Raw genomic sequence first — 15,828 nt, forward strand, 5'->3', positions numbered from 1 at the left:
GTTTGGAATGGGCTGATTTTTTGTGAGGATGATCTCTATGGTGAGGAGATCATCCTGGCAAAAAATCATCCCATTCCAAAACTTCTAGACCGTCCGATTTTTGTTGAAAAATTATAGACCGTCCAATTTTTGTAAATCAATTTTGATGGGGTTAGAAGTTTTGGAATGGGATGATTTTTTGCCAGGATGATTCCCTCATCACAGAGATCATCCTCACAAAAAATCAGCCCATTCCAAACATTTTTGCCCATATAAGACAAAAAGGTGTGTCGCAAAGGGGGTCATAATAACCCGACCCATATATATATATATATGGAAATGTTCAGTAACAAACATTTTGGCAAAACATTTTTCAAAACATGAGTTAGAGGTTTTGGAATGGGCTGATTTTTGGTGATGATGATCTCTACAGTGAAGAGATCATCATCACAAAAAATCAGCCCATTCCAAAACTTCTAACCCCATCAAAAATGATTTACAAAAAATGGACGGTCCATGATTTTTCAACTTGTAAACTGGGGCTAGAAGTTTTGGAATGGGCTGATTTTTGGTGAGGGTGATCTCCTCACCATAGAGATCATCCTCACCAAAAATCAGCCCATTCCAAAACCTCTAACCCATGTTTTGAAAAATGTTTTGCCAAAATGTTTGTTGTTGAACAGGACCCATATATATATAAACCTAATTTCATATATGGATATAATAAAAGGAAGAACCTCATCATTGCCAGTGGATATAGATAATTTTTTGTTGAATCACGTAAATTCTATTTTCTATATTTCTGATCTGTGATTTTTTTTTTTAAATTTATTATAGTAAGTTCTCGACACAATATTTACAAATAATTAATTTAAAAAAAACAAAAATAATAGAGATATACAATAATGGTAAGAATAAGTTAATATATTGTGTTAAATGTAAAAAATCTCCTGCTAAGGGTCATGCAAGTGAAAAAAAAAATTACGCTTTTACAGGCACTGAAATAGTCAAATGATTTTCATTACAAGAATCTTGAAAGCCCAAAGGCATTTTAGCATTAACATGGTAATCAAATGTCGTGTTTGAATTTGCATGTTAAAATAACAAAAATAAATTCAAAAGACAAGGAAGTGTTATCCCAAAGATTTGGGATTAACTTAATGAATCTTGTTCCTCCATTTCATTTTGTTTGAAACCAAGTCTTCTCTGATTAGGAGTGAATTTATATCTGTTTTCACTATCTTTATTTGAATTCTTGTAGATCTTTCTCTCATTCTTTCAAAACCTTTGATTTTGAATCTTTATTTTATGATTGACTTTTGTTAATACCAAGTTATCTTAAATATTGAAAATTAAATCTGCATTATTGTCCAATAAGTTCCAAAATTATATCCATATTTCCTTGTGAAAAATAATTATTTACGCAACATTGTTAATATAATATTCAAAATGTAAATCATTACCATGTCTCCTCAAATGGCCATGTCACTCAAATATAGAAAATCGAACATATAAAATAGTCATGAACTCCCAAAATAACAATATCAATGTATTGTTTTAATCATCAAGAGTAACAGTAATGTTACTTCAGTTCCCACCAAAAATATTCATCCATAAATGACTAAAAAGCATTATAAGGATCACACACCACCATCAAAATCCCAAACTATCGAGCCTCATATACTACAGTATTACGCTCATAAAGACCGCATTTTCCACAATCTGCATTGTATATTTTGGTTCGATCTTTTTGTTTTTTTTTTAATCTCTTATTTTTTCACCTTATAAGACTTGGAGGCCTTTCAAGTTTTAAGTAAAGGTGGTACAACTTAAGAGTACAAACCTACATAATTTAAGATGCTCGTAAGTTTACACAATGAATTATATCCCTATACCATCATGTCTTCACTGTTGAAAATACGACCTTTATAAGCATAACAATTTAAAAAAGCTCGACCACATATGGGTGGCTTGATTAATAGTACTTCCTTATTGACCAGTACAGTCAATCTCCACAAACCACAACAATTGCATCCCCAATCATGAGCAATGCTTAACTCATTTGAGCATGATCAAACATCTCAAAATAGTCCAAATGCACTACAATCCATGTATGCCAGACGCTATGGCTTTGCTGCCTTGCATCGTGGTATGTTTGTCTCCCTTAAATTATCAAAGTAGATAAGTCTGAGTTACTAGATATAAAAGGGGTTTTTATTTCTTTCCTATGTGGGAATATATTTGATCGATTGTAAAGCTTGCTATAAAGATGCAGAGATAGAGATTTGAACTAAGACTTTGGGCAAGTTGAATTCGTTCCACAGGGACAGTTTGGATTCAAAGATTCAATCGGATAAAAGTCTAAAACAGAATTAGAAAACAGATTTTTCTTAAAAACAAAATTGATTTGTTTTAAAAATAGAGAAGAAATTAACAACTAATTTGTAAATGAAATTGAAACTACAAATAGAGATTGAGGATATAAGAAAGAGAGATTAGAGAAGTCAATCAAACCCTTGCAATTAATCCATAATGTAGATAAATTCTGAAATTAACTCAATCCATGGAGCAAGTCATTGCTCATGGATCGGAAGATGGATCAATTAAATTTTTGAAAGAAATTAGAAGCTATTCATGAAAATCCTAATATGATGGAGATTGCCCAATTTATATTCTGATTCTTCACAAAGCATAACCGTTCTTAAACTTATCTAAGTAATGGCTATCAAAGTTGAATCAGAAATATAAACTAGATTACCTTAATCAGAGGAGAATTTTCATGAATAATAACATGTAAGCAAAGCAAGAATATAAATCTACATTAGAGGGATTAATTTGCTTTGGCTTTCTTAACTTCTCTAATGAGAATTTAGCCAATCATCGCAAGAACTAAAATTGCAGAAATTAATAAAAGAGAAAAGAGAGAATGGGTGAAGAAGATGAAGATGATGATCGATCCGAATTGCTTCTTTTATAGCTCTCCCAACAATTGTACAAACAATGAATGGTTCCTCTTGATGTTCTCACTACACTCAAGATCTCACCAAAAGGAAAATTACAGAGAATTAAAAGGAGGAGAAATAAAAAATTAGAGAAGAAGAGAGCAAGGAGAAGACCCCTTCTCTAAAATCAACCCTCCAATTTATAACATTTGTATTCGGGTAATCGGGTCAACTTTTCGGATGATTCGCTTCGAACTACCCATTCAGTTACAACCACCGAAGCAATTGGAAGCTTCTGTGAAAATCTCGAGGACAAATTCCTCGAGATGACCGCAGCGCGGTGACGTGGTGCCCAAATCCTTCGAGGTTTTTCTGGATGCTTCCATTCGGCTCGTGTATTGTAACCGTAATTGTTTCGCGATTTGATAACTTCCACGTGCGCTACAATTAACACTAATATATCATTAGCTCTATTAATTTGGATAAATGAAATAATTTTGCAATTATTTAAAGGAACTAACATTTATGCAATGGTAATTTTAGTGCAATTACGGTCCCAAAATCGAATAATTAGGACCTTATCAATATTTAAGGAGAACTTCCTAATTTAACATGCAAGAGTCAAAAATACCCTTCAACCTACCAAAAAATTATTTAATTCAAGATAGGAAAATTAAGTTTTTTTTATTTTAATTGATTATAATAAAATATCTATAGTACTTTAAAAAAAAAAAAAACCCTATAAATATAACAAAGTAAGACCACACAGTTCTTAGTACAGAGAGGAGGAACTCCAACTGCATTTCCTTCTTTTCTTTCTTCAATTTTCCTTTTCTTTTTTGTCCAACCCATTAATTAGGGTGGGTGGTAGATGAAAGGTCCTTTCATATAATAAATGAAAATTGGGATTATTTCAATCCATGTAGGATCTAATTAGCTAAGAAGTCTATACAAGAAGGACCACTTAACTAAATGATAAGACCTTGTGGATGTTGTTCCCAAGGTCTTAGGTTGAACCTCTTCTTATACTAATATGCTAACGGTTAACCACTAACCCCAACAAGCTAAAAAAATGTTTTTAGCATATGAAGACCTAGTTGCAATTCCCTGAGTTGATCCTACTTATTTGAATTTTTGTGGGAGTTCTTGCAAAAATGCTTGGAGAAAGAAAGAAAAGATTATAGAGGGCGTTTACTATCATTTTCTAAATTCTAAAGCAAGAACACTTTAGAAATGTCACTGGTCTCAAACTATGATAAAAGAAAGTAAAACTTGATTAGCACAATTATGGGGTGACAATTTTTTGTGACCTCCTAGCACAAATCTTTTCCAGAGCAATATCATCTCTAGCTATTACATGTTCCTGTTCATAAGATAATAATTTCACTAGTAACTTAATACATGTTCCTAAGATCATTGTTTTAAAATTTATATTTAAATCAAAGATGCTTTTAAAATAAAGTGAGATTGTTGAGATAAATGACCAACCCTTAGGATCTTTTATTTTTATTTTTAAATTCTATTGCTGAGAGCATAATAATTATACTCTATTACAGTTTATTATGTATTTTTTAAGTTCATCTATAAAATAAAATACAATTTAGTTGGTACAATTTTTTTATATAAACTTTTGTGTCAGACCTACTTTAACCACTCTATTGCTTTTTTTATTTTTTTTATTTTTTCTTTAGTCTTTACCCCCCCCCCCCCCCCCAATTTTGTTTTAATTACTCTAACTTTATTATATTTATTCTATTTACCTACTTTATCCACTTTATTATATTTCCTTTTTACTTCTCAACTTTATTATTTTTCATCTTTTACCCATTTCATCTCAAAATTCTTTAATAATATCATTCTAACTTTTTTTTTTTTTTCATTTTTATACCTTTAACTCTCTTATCAATTTATAATTTTGTGGGATCTATTTTATTTATTTTTACACTTTAACCCCTATAATTTTATTGTATTTTTTTTAAAATTTTTTTAATTTATTTTATTACTTTTTATCTTTTATTTTGTTTTAATTTAAAAAATTTTCAATAATATCTCGGATCTAATTAGATTGATCTAAACTCACTAATTTCGTATAATCTTTGAGTTGTGTTCATGGGTTATGGTAAAATTGCCCCACCTACTCCAAATATTATTATTATTTTTTTTTTTAACTTTTACCTCCTTAACCTGATAGAAGATGGCTGGGTGAACTCTAGGATACAAAGAAAAGACAAGAAAAGCAGAGTAATGATGTTTTTTTACAATGAATAGAGGCATTGAAATCAAATGATTTGTAAGATGGACCAGTGTTATCCGTGTCGTTGTTGTCCCCCACCTCGGTCTTGATTACTCATAGTATTTAGTGTGAGCCATGCAAGTGGGGTCCATTGTCCTAGTATGATCAACCAAGTCTATATCGAGGTCACTTCGTGTAGGATGGTGAATCCCACCAAACTGGATGACAGACTTTCTCTCATCAACATGAGTTGTCTTCTTCCATCAAATTAGTTGAGTTAACTCGACAAAATCCGCGTCTGAGTTGACTCGACAAAATCTGCATTGTATGTATGTATCCGTATGTGGAATGATTTTCTTGCCATCATTGATACCTCAAGATCATCAATGTCTCTATCTTGATGTCCATTGACGTTGTTAGGCACCGGAGTGGTGCTCACGAAAGGTCTCCGATGATTAAGTTAGATTAGGATTAGAATAATAGAAATCAATCCTCTTTTAATTGTTCTGACCCACCTCTATTTATGGTTCTATCTGTATTAAGTCTTATTTTGATAATTTCTTTATGTTTTACTTATGATCTTACAGGTACATTGCCATTCATTTAGGAGATTTACATAGTAAAATAATTTAGAAAACACTAGGATGTGGGGTCCCTTAATACCCTACCTAGCTTACCGATAAAGAAAAAAGAGAGGAAGAAGATGGTCCAACTCAATGAACAAGCTTCGATAGTACATCCTGTGTGGGATCATGTCCCATCCCAAGGTACCACTCGTCTCTGCACTTATCTAATTACCTTGCACGATTGTAATTCCCACTCATATTCCAAATGTTGTGACAACACATGCCCAATCTTTTTCTAATATTGCACATTTTTCCATATAACATGCATGCATGCATGCCTTTATGCATATGCATATTTTAATGGTGGCTTCTGTCCTTCATTTTTATATACTGATAGGTTATGGTTAAAGTTCCCTCCCTTGCAAGATAGCAAACTATCTTACATAGTAACAAGATAAATTATCCACAATAATTCTTATAAGCTCTTGAGGTACGCTAGTTGCATCCTGATCATGTACATAAAATCCATCTGCATAAAACCTTATTCGGTCAAAGAAAATCTGCAGCTCTATTGGCTTCCCCTAGTAGTAGAAATCAAATAAACAACGGAGAAAATTTAAAGCTAACACTACTAGAAAAATGACATTTAATGATGCTTGCGAAAGAGAAATAGATGACTTTTAATACTCTTGATTGAATATATAGAATCTGATGAAATATTCACCTAGAGAAAACTCTTCAGGTATGTAGACTCCCCAATTTGAATATGCCACTACGCGAAAGGACCTCCAAAAAAAAAAAAAGTTTTCTAGCAAAACTTATTAACAGGCCTAAAAAGTCAAAATCTTCAAAATTCGACTCTTGATCAAACCTAAAGGTCCTAAAACCCCTAAGAGTCTCATGGACATACAATAAAGCCTCACAAGCCTTCACCACTCCAATTTCAAATTCGAAAACATCTTAAGCCCACTTAAGGCTCACCGATCTTTAAACAACCATTTTAGCCTAACCACTAGCCAATGCCTTAACCTAACCTAACTCTAATCCCACACAACCCAACCCAATCCAAATCCTAGACTCAAGCCAATCCTAAGACTCAAATACTCATTAAGGCACAAGTCCAACCCAATCAATCCTAAAACCCATACTCTTACCCATATCTATGCCCATGATCAACATCAATCAAGATCCATGTAATCATTGATCATTAAAGGGGACACTTGTCACCACTACTCTTCACATCCTAAATTCTTCTAACTAATCCTATCATCATTCTTAAAAAGTAAATCAATCTACACCTCAACTCACACCTATGTCATAATTTACTCAAATCATTCCATAAAAAAAAAAACAATCAACTAATACCTCTTCTCCTTAATCAATGCACCTAATACACACACCCCTACACCTTTGGGATACTTGTCACCACATCCTCCACCATCCCAAAATTAAACAACCTAATCCTTTACACAATCCATTCTTTTAACCAAATATCACACCCCTTAATCTCACATAACACTCAATTCATATGAGTTGAAGAATCCAATCTATTTGAATCAAGAGTGACCCAGTCCCATCACCTTACACAAATGCCCCCCTTTCCAACCTCTACATAACACCTCTCTCATACCTACACCACATGTCATTACTTTATAATATTTTCTCTTTGACATTTCTAACCCTAAAAGTAACCTAAAAATCCTACAAATACCCCCTTTAACTCTCTCAAGGACTCATGCTAAAAAATCCCGAAAGGCTCAAAATTCTCAACTCATTTCTATTCAATTCTCTTATTCTCTCACTACATCCTCGCTTCTAAAAAAAATTCATACAATTCTATTAAGGGTTTAAAAAGAAATATAAAAAAGAAGGAAAAAAAAGAAGTAAAAGGAAGGTCCAAGCCTCAAGGTAGATTGGATATAGTGTTGCACTCCCTCTTTCCCATTTCCATCTTCTTCTTCTACTTCTTCCCTTCACACCTCATATTTTTATTTTTAGAAAGCACCCAAGATGTAGTGTTCCCCCTCCCCTATCTTTGGTAGATCAAATTTCGATTCGATCGAAAGTGTAGGGTTTGCAATCGTTTTAAAAAAGAAAACTATTTTAAATCCCTAAACATAATATGTTTTAAGACAATCAGTAAATGACCCTTCTCAACCCATGGGAATTGGTCCATAGCCATTTGCTGTCACTTTCCCCAAATTAGGTTCTTAAGGCATAGTATTGAGGAGGATCATCTCCGTCAATGAGATGATCCTTATGATCCAAGCCAATAGTAAATCCCATTTTAGAATACAAGTTGTCGATCATTCAACCCTTCTTTTTCATTATTTAGTTCACTTTATTTGAAAATGATCAAATTTTTTGTATTACCATCATTTGATAGAGAGAGAAGGGTGCTTAACACCTTCCCCTCTATTTAATCGAATCACTTACTTAGATCTTAGATAAATCAACACATCTAATTCATACGAGAGTCACTACGATACCAAAATGATATTTTTTCTAAAAATACTTTCTAGGTAACCATTCACTCTCTTTTACAAAAAGGAATGGTGGCGACTCAAAATCTTCATAGAGGTGATCTTAAGATTAGAAAATCACATATCTACAGGCAGGGGTGAAGCCAGGATTTTCTTGTTGTAGGGACAAACTATGGTTAATTGTATTGAAGAACTTGAAGATGAATATTTTTAGAGAGAAATTCGAGGTTTTTTATTAGAAGTTGAAGAAAATGATATTTAGGTCATTTCCAATTAGTATATGAGAAGGCTCGGTCAAGAGGCAACGTCATCAAAAAAAAATTGGAAGGGGGGGGGGGGGGGAATTGGAGGGAGGTGAGGGTGTGGGGGCAAATGGGGAGAGAGGTGGGGGAGTGGGGACAAATGGAGCAGGTAATTAGTTGAAAATATGGGGGTGTCTCAAAGTTTTGTGGGGGCGCTTCCCCTACCAACTCCTTACTAGCTTTGCTCCTATCTATAGGATAAATTATAATTTTGTGAGTCGAATTTGATGACATTATAATCCTGATTAACTATTGTACAAGTGTCGGATGGGATGGTATGTGCGGCCCATCAAAGCAAAGAAAAAAATGTTTAAGACCAAGTGAGGTCCCTCTATAATGCCTACATGAAAGACATGCATGCATGTTTGATGTATCCATATAATTAAGGTATACTTTCCTATTAATTAATTAAATTTTTTTTTTTATAAGCTATATTCGAATTGCATGTGTACATGTTATGTTACGAATGTGTTTTTCTTATTTATTAAAAAATAAATGTTTTTTTTTCCTTTATTATTTCCTTTGATTGTAATAGGGAAAGTGTCAAAATCAATGACCTCACATTACAATCCTTCAGAAAAGACAAAACATATCCATGTATGATGTATCATAGATATACATAGCCAAGTACAGACATGCTATCAATAAATTTTTTTCCTCTAATTTTACTTTATTTTTGGCAGTAGGTGCAATGGTCCGGCATTAACATTATCATATCATGATCGATGAAGTCTTAACTCAAATCTACCTAAAGCAGTGTCTTAATTGTGGAAGTATATTCGTATCTATCTTTATTATCTCAATCCATACTCTTTTCGGTTCTTCTCGTTCTTACAGAACTTTCAACTAACGTTCTTTCTAATTTCAATTATAAGTAATCCAGTTATATATATACTAATCATATCTATCTATATATATATATATATATATATATATATATATATATATATATATATATATATACACAGACATATATCATGATTTTAAAACTCGAAACTCGACTCGATCAGAATGTCCATAAAGACAGTCAAGTAAAAGAAACTCATGATTTAGATAGGTCAAACTAAATTTATATACATTGAGTTTTTTTTTTTTATTATAAATATTTTTATATTTTGATCTCCAGAAAATATTATATATGGCTGACTAACTTGATTGGGTTTCTGTCGGACCTGGTTCATTTTGAACTGAGTCGATCATTTTGATGAGATAATCATCGGGGTTTTGGCAAGTTGGATCTATGGTGTGTATTTCGGGACCAAATCCCACCGAAATCTTATCGAGTCAACTTGGCCAAGTTTAGAGTTGACTCAGAAGAGTTCTAAAACTGTGATATGTGCACGTTCTTTATTTATAGTGTGCATCATCTTGGTGAAGGTTGACGTGGGGGAAAAGCCAAGATCAAGTGACCCCCACACATGATGACCTCTCAAGCAAAATCCAAGGCGGCTGTCTGCTACAATCTTTCATTATTTTCCTCAAAGTAGTGTTCACTATTGGTGGGGAAATTGTTTTCACACTAAACACATATTCTCTGAATGAGATTGGATGTCTGTCCTCATTCTCAGTACTCAGTCACCACTCACCACTCACCACTCACCACTACAAACATACTTATCACTGAAAAACAAATCCTTCAGTTTTATCCCCATATACCCGTGACCGAAAGATCTTTCAAGTACAAAGAATTATTAAGGCGTCCTCATGTCTAGTCTTAGGGCTTCTTTCAGTATTTTAAATTCTACAATCTTCTATGTTTAAATCACATTCAATTAACTAGTGTCATGGATTACAAATCATGGTTTTTGATCTCATCATAGATCAAGATGACTCGGGTAAATCATCTTGATTAGAGAAAATCGAACCAGAAAGTTGCTGCAAATGGCATGACACATTTGTGAAATAACAAAACAACAAAGAGACAAAAATGCACAAAAGGATTTATGTGGTTCAACGATATGTCTATGTCCACGAATCAGAACAAGAACAATCACTATTTTCTCCTAAGTTTGATAGTCCTACATATCTTTCTTTATAAAATCGAAAGTTACTAAAACATGTAAAATCACCCCAAATAAGAAACTCCGAAAAAATAAAAATATTACACAATAACCCTTTTTGTAGCCCTAAAGAATTGGGTCAGGGGCTCTGCCCTTGGAACCACCACAACACTACATAGTGCTAATAGAATACAACACATCTCATACACAACTAACATATGGAATCATTTGATATTTTTAAAGTTTTGGCCAAGTCATTTTGATGTTGAAGGGCACTAATTAAACTAAGTTGGTAAGATGTGTGGAGTGTCAATTCCACAATTAGGTTCAAAAATTGTTGAACCCGTGTTCACACTGATCGCTAACCATTGCTTGCTTTGGAAAAAGATGAATAAATAAATAGAGGATATTTATTGTTGTAGTATGTGGCTCATATTGAGTGGAGCACGTATATAGAGAAATGAGGCAACGTTACTGTAACGTTAATATTGCAGATTCAAAATCTCACAGGGCATATAGTGGTTCAAAATCATATTGCAAATGTTGTTTTAAACTTAATAATCTTATGATTCACCACGGCGATATACCACCATGGAAATATTTCAAAATCGCAAGTGCAAGGCATATTGCGGTTTAAAACCATAATGCATGCAAATATTGTTTTAAATTTAATAATCTTATGTTTCAACACGACAATATTTTTTTTTCATGCGTAAGCTAGACTTGAACCCACAACCTCAAAGTTGTTTTGCAATGTGTCAAACCCAATTGAGCTATGGGTGTTTAAACCCAAATCACCATGGAAATATTGCTACAATGTGAATATTTTTGTTTTTGATAGTTAAATGTTAATACTGCAAATTCAAAATCCCAAGTGTAGGGCATATAGTGAAATGAGTTGTGATTTTTTGACCAATTTTTTTTTTCACTCAATTTGCACTCGATTGACATGGTAAGGGTATAGAACCATAGATCTTTTTCTTTGGGATGCACAAGGAAAACATCAATAATTATGTGCCCTTGCCACGTCAACCGAGTACAAATTGAGTGAAAATTTTCGAGTCAGAAAATCATTAGCGATATCAAAATAATTAAATCTCAATAGTACGAGGTCGATCAACATGGATTGGAGTGTAAAACATTTATGGTTAAGAAATCTAGAGAGAATTAAAAATCATAAATCTGTAAATTTAAATTAATTTTGAATGAAAATTATTCTTGCTGAATAAAAAAATTGAAATTCAAGATGGAAAAAATGTTAAGAATTCAAAGATCCACCACAAAATTGAGACGGGAAATTTTTATTGATTTTCTATCACTCAATTAAATCCGAATAAAGATTTGATTTAACCGAAAAAATTAAAATTGAGATTCCCACAAGTTAGATTTTGATAGAAAATAATTGATTAAATATTATTTTTAGACAATTTTCACGTCTTAATTTACTATAAGTAATTCCAAGCATTTGATGTAATCAAAATACATGTTAGATAAAGAAATTTTATAAGTTATCAAACAAACAATAAATAAATCAAAGAATGTCAATCTTGTGACTTCCGTTTTCAACATAACAATTATTTTAACTGATCATTGTAAAATATATCACTCTTTCCATTGATTAAAAAAAAAAAAGAGTTAGAGAGGATGCGGACACAACTCAATTTCTTCTTCACGATAAATCCCTCTTCACTCCTTCACTTTTTTCATTTTAATGGTTAAATTTCTTGATAGACTGAAGACAAATTGAATAGATTTGGAGAAAAAAAAAATGGAGATAAAGAAAATTGGGAGATGGCCACAAAAATGCCTAAGTGGAGGAATTTGAAGATGATAATGACATTTAAAAATTAAGGTTTGGAGGAGAAGAGATTAAATATTTAAAGAAAAAAGAAAATTGAATTATAGAGATTGGAAGAATCGTGAAGGGTAGAGAGAGATTGAGTGAAAATAGTGAAGATAAAATTATGGGATAAGGGAGAGAGAAAAATCGATGGGTTAGAGAAAGAGAGAGGTGTAGAAAAATGTGGAATAGAGAGAGAGAGAGAAAAAAAAAAAAAAAAAGTAAAACGTGGATGAATGGATAATAGAGGGAAAAAGGAGGAGGGAAAAATTGTTGGAATTAGATAAGCCAAAGAAACAATAGGAGAGAAGAAAAGGAAAGAGACAAAACTAAGGGTTCTTTACAGGATGTATTTGAATATCTCACACTTACAACCATACAAACCAGTTAATTAATCCTAAACAATCAATTAATATTAAATAATGATCATAAATTAAGAGAATTATTCATCATTATATGCACTTATCAAATATAGATGACTTAAAATAATAAACTTCTTTTGGTAGACTTGCTAGGCTTGAACCTATAACCACGAAGTTGATTTCTAATATGTGAATCGGCAAAGTAGCACACTGAAATAATTCCCTAAGATAGTCGAAATTAGCTTTACTCATTGACTCCTAGGAGTTTCATCTACTCTCTAATTAAGGCACTCATTCCTCAAGAGCGAACAAGAATATAGGAATAAATGTGTTGAGTTTGGGGTTTTATTTCAAGGATTTTGTTTGATTTCTCTCGATGGTAAACAAATTTCAATTAAATCAGATCTAAGACTGTGGTTAATGCATTAAATGGAAGTAGATTTCCTTGGGCAGTCGACCAAATTATGTTCAAAGACTTGAAGATTCATCAAGGAATGCAATGGGACAGTCATCATGTTTTTGGGGAAGGAAATAATTTTGCAAATGCATCGGTGTACCATGCGTCTACAACCTCCTCTTCTTCTAGTTATGATTTTATAGAAAGTCTTCCTTTCTTAGCTTGTACTTCTTTCATGGGATATTTATTGAATCTTCCTATCATAAGAATCATGTAATATTTTGTCTTACATGGGTTAAATTTTTTGAAATGAGCTGATTTTTCGTGAGGATGATCTCTATGGTGAGGAGATCATCCTAAAAAAATAATCAGTCCATTCTAAAACTTCACCCCATAAAAAATGATTTATACATGTTGACTAATCATGGATTGTCAAGTTGTAAATCACTTTTAATAAGGTTTGAAGTTTGGTAATGGGTATATATATACCCATTCGACTACCAACGTTAGGGAGCCAATACCTATTAATTAAAAGTGATTTACAAATTCATGGTAAAAATCTATAGTCCACAATTCTTCAACTTGTAAACAACTTTTGACGGGGTTAGAAGTTTCAGAATGGGTTGGTTTTTTGTGATGATGATCTCCTCACCATAGAGATCATCCTCACAAAGATCAGCCCATTTCAAACTTTAAATTCATATAGGACGAAGTGTTGGCTCCTTGAACGTTGGTTGCCGAGCACTACTCTATGTGTATATATAGGGGAGTGTTAGAAGACCCTAAAGAGAGCCAAACATTTTTCACTATATGAGTTAGAATTTTTAGAATGAGCTGATTTTTTTTAGGACGATCTTTATGGTGAGGAAATGATCCTCACAAAACATTAGTCCATGTTGAATCTTTTAACCTCAATTTACAAGTTGAATAATCATAGATCATCAATTATTTGTAAACCACTTTTGATGGGGTAAGAAGTTTCAGAATGAGCTGATTTTTTGCGAGGATGATCCCCCACGTGTATTGAAAAAAACAAGTAAAATCCAAAGATTAATCCACTCATAAATTTTCTCCCAGAATTTTTTTCAACAATTGCCAATCACTGTTGCTTTTTTATTACACATGACTCCGTGCTATTGGTTCGCCAGCTTAACACTAAAAATCGAATCAGCAAATCCCTGTTCAATTGATAGCATGAAAAGATTTTGGAAAAACGTGACAGTTGAAATAGTTGTAACTGCAGCCTACTTTAATGTGAATCAGCTATAATTGTCCTTTTAAAACTTGGATATTTTTTGCAGCTGGCAGATATATTACAAAACATCCTTCAACGAGTTATATTTGCAAAGAAATAATCAGAAAATGAAGCATCACTCATATACGTGGATGTGTTATTTTTTATCCACATGGCAGTTTTCCACTTGTCACATTCTGATTTAGCAGATTTGGTGATGGATCCTTTTTTTTTTTCCATTCTGTAACATCTGAACTAAGGTTAATTTGCTTTGTTATACACCATGTGACTTCCATTAACGTGAATGAAAGGTTTGACAGAATATCTTCAAGTATGATATCTTTCTATATCTCATTATCTCACTTTGTCTTTATGTAAGCTTTGGTGACCAAACACCGTTTTAATCTCTTGGCTTTGAATCAAAGGAGTAAATGAAGCATGTGTTGCTCTTTGGACTTTGTTCTTAAGAAAAACAGATTTAAAGGTAGATTTTTTCTTTCCATATTTTTTTAATAAACATTAATAAAATATAAGTTAACCCTAACTATATCAAACCAAACGAATGAACGTTCAACTCTCAGGTTGAATTCAGATTCATACTTATTTGTAGATAATTTGGTAGGAGAAAGGCCAATACTAATCAAAATAAAAATGCCAGAAAAAAAAAAAAAAAAGAGTTAAGAGAACATGACACAATACTTATGGGGTTCAATAAGATTGCTCACGTCCACGGATGTTGATGAGTTCCTTCACCATTTCTGTGAAAATCAGGGTTACAGCATCATTTCCACCTCACTTTCTCAAAAAAAATCTACTAAAAATATCTGGTAGAAACCGTTATACGAATTCTTCATGAATATATATCAAAAAGATGAACTTAGTACATTTAGGATAAAAATTCCATAGGTTTATGACCATGGAACAAATGGACATTTTTTTTAATACTTAAAATAGGGTTATTTTCTACATTAATTTATGTTTTTGAAGAGAAATACCCTAAGCTATAATTTCTCTAATAAATCCTTGAAAAATAATCTTCTAAATGGTAACTTCCTCCCTCTCTACATTTTATAGCTTCGATATATATATATATATATATAGAGAGAGAGAGAGAGAGAGAGAGAGAGAGAGAGAGAGAGAGATCCATTCTCTACCAAATAGGTTCTAGATACAAGTAACCCTAGTGAACCTTGTAGATCTACGTGCTCTCCTGTTCAATTCCTGATCTATCAAAGATTACACTAAAGGCAATCAATTTCTCCTCTATTTCTATCATTTTTTAAATCATTTATATATTCTTATAATCTTGATACATTTCTCGTCTATAGTTATCTAAATGGAAAATAGTACCAAATTTTTTTTTTGATTTCATGGAATTTTTAAGGTTTTGTTCATAAAATTTACCCAATGTCAAACCTCGACGTCGGAATGTATTATAGAGTCAAAGCTCAACGGTACCTATTGTTGAGGTTCAACAATGTGGACATTTT

This window comes from Akebia trifoliata, chromosome 11, assembly GCF_017979445.1.
Source record: "Akebia trifoliata isolate Shusen 1 chromosome 11, ASM1797944v1, whole genome shotgun sequence".
Classification (NCBI taxonomy): Eukaryota; Viridiplantae; Streptophyta; class Magnoliopsida; order Ranunculales; family Lardizabalaceae; genus Akebia; species Akebia trifoliata.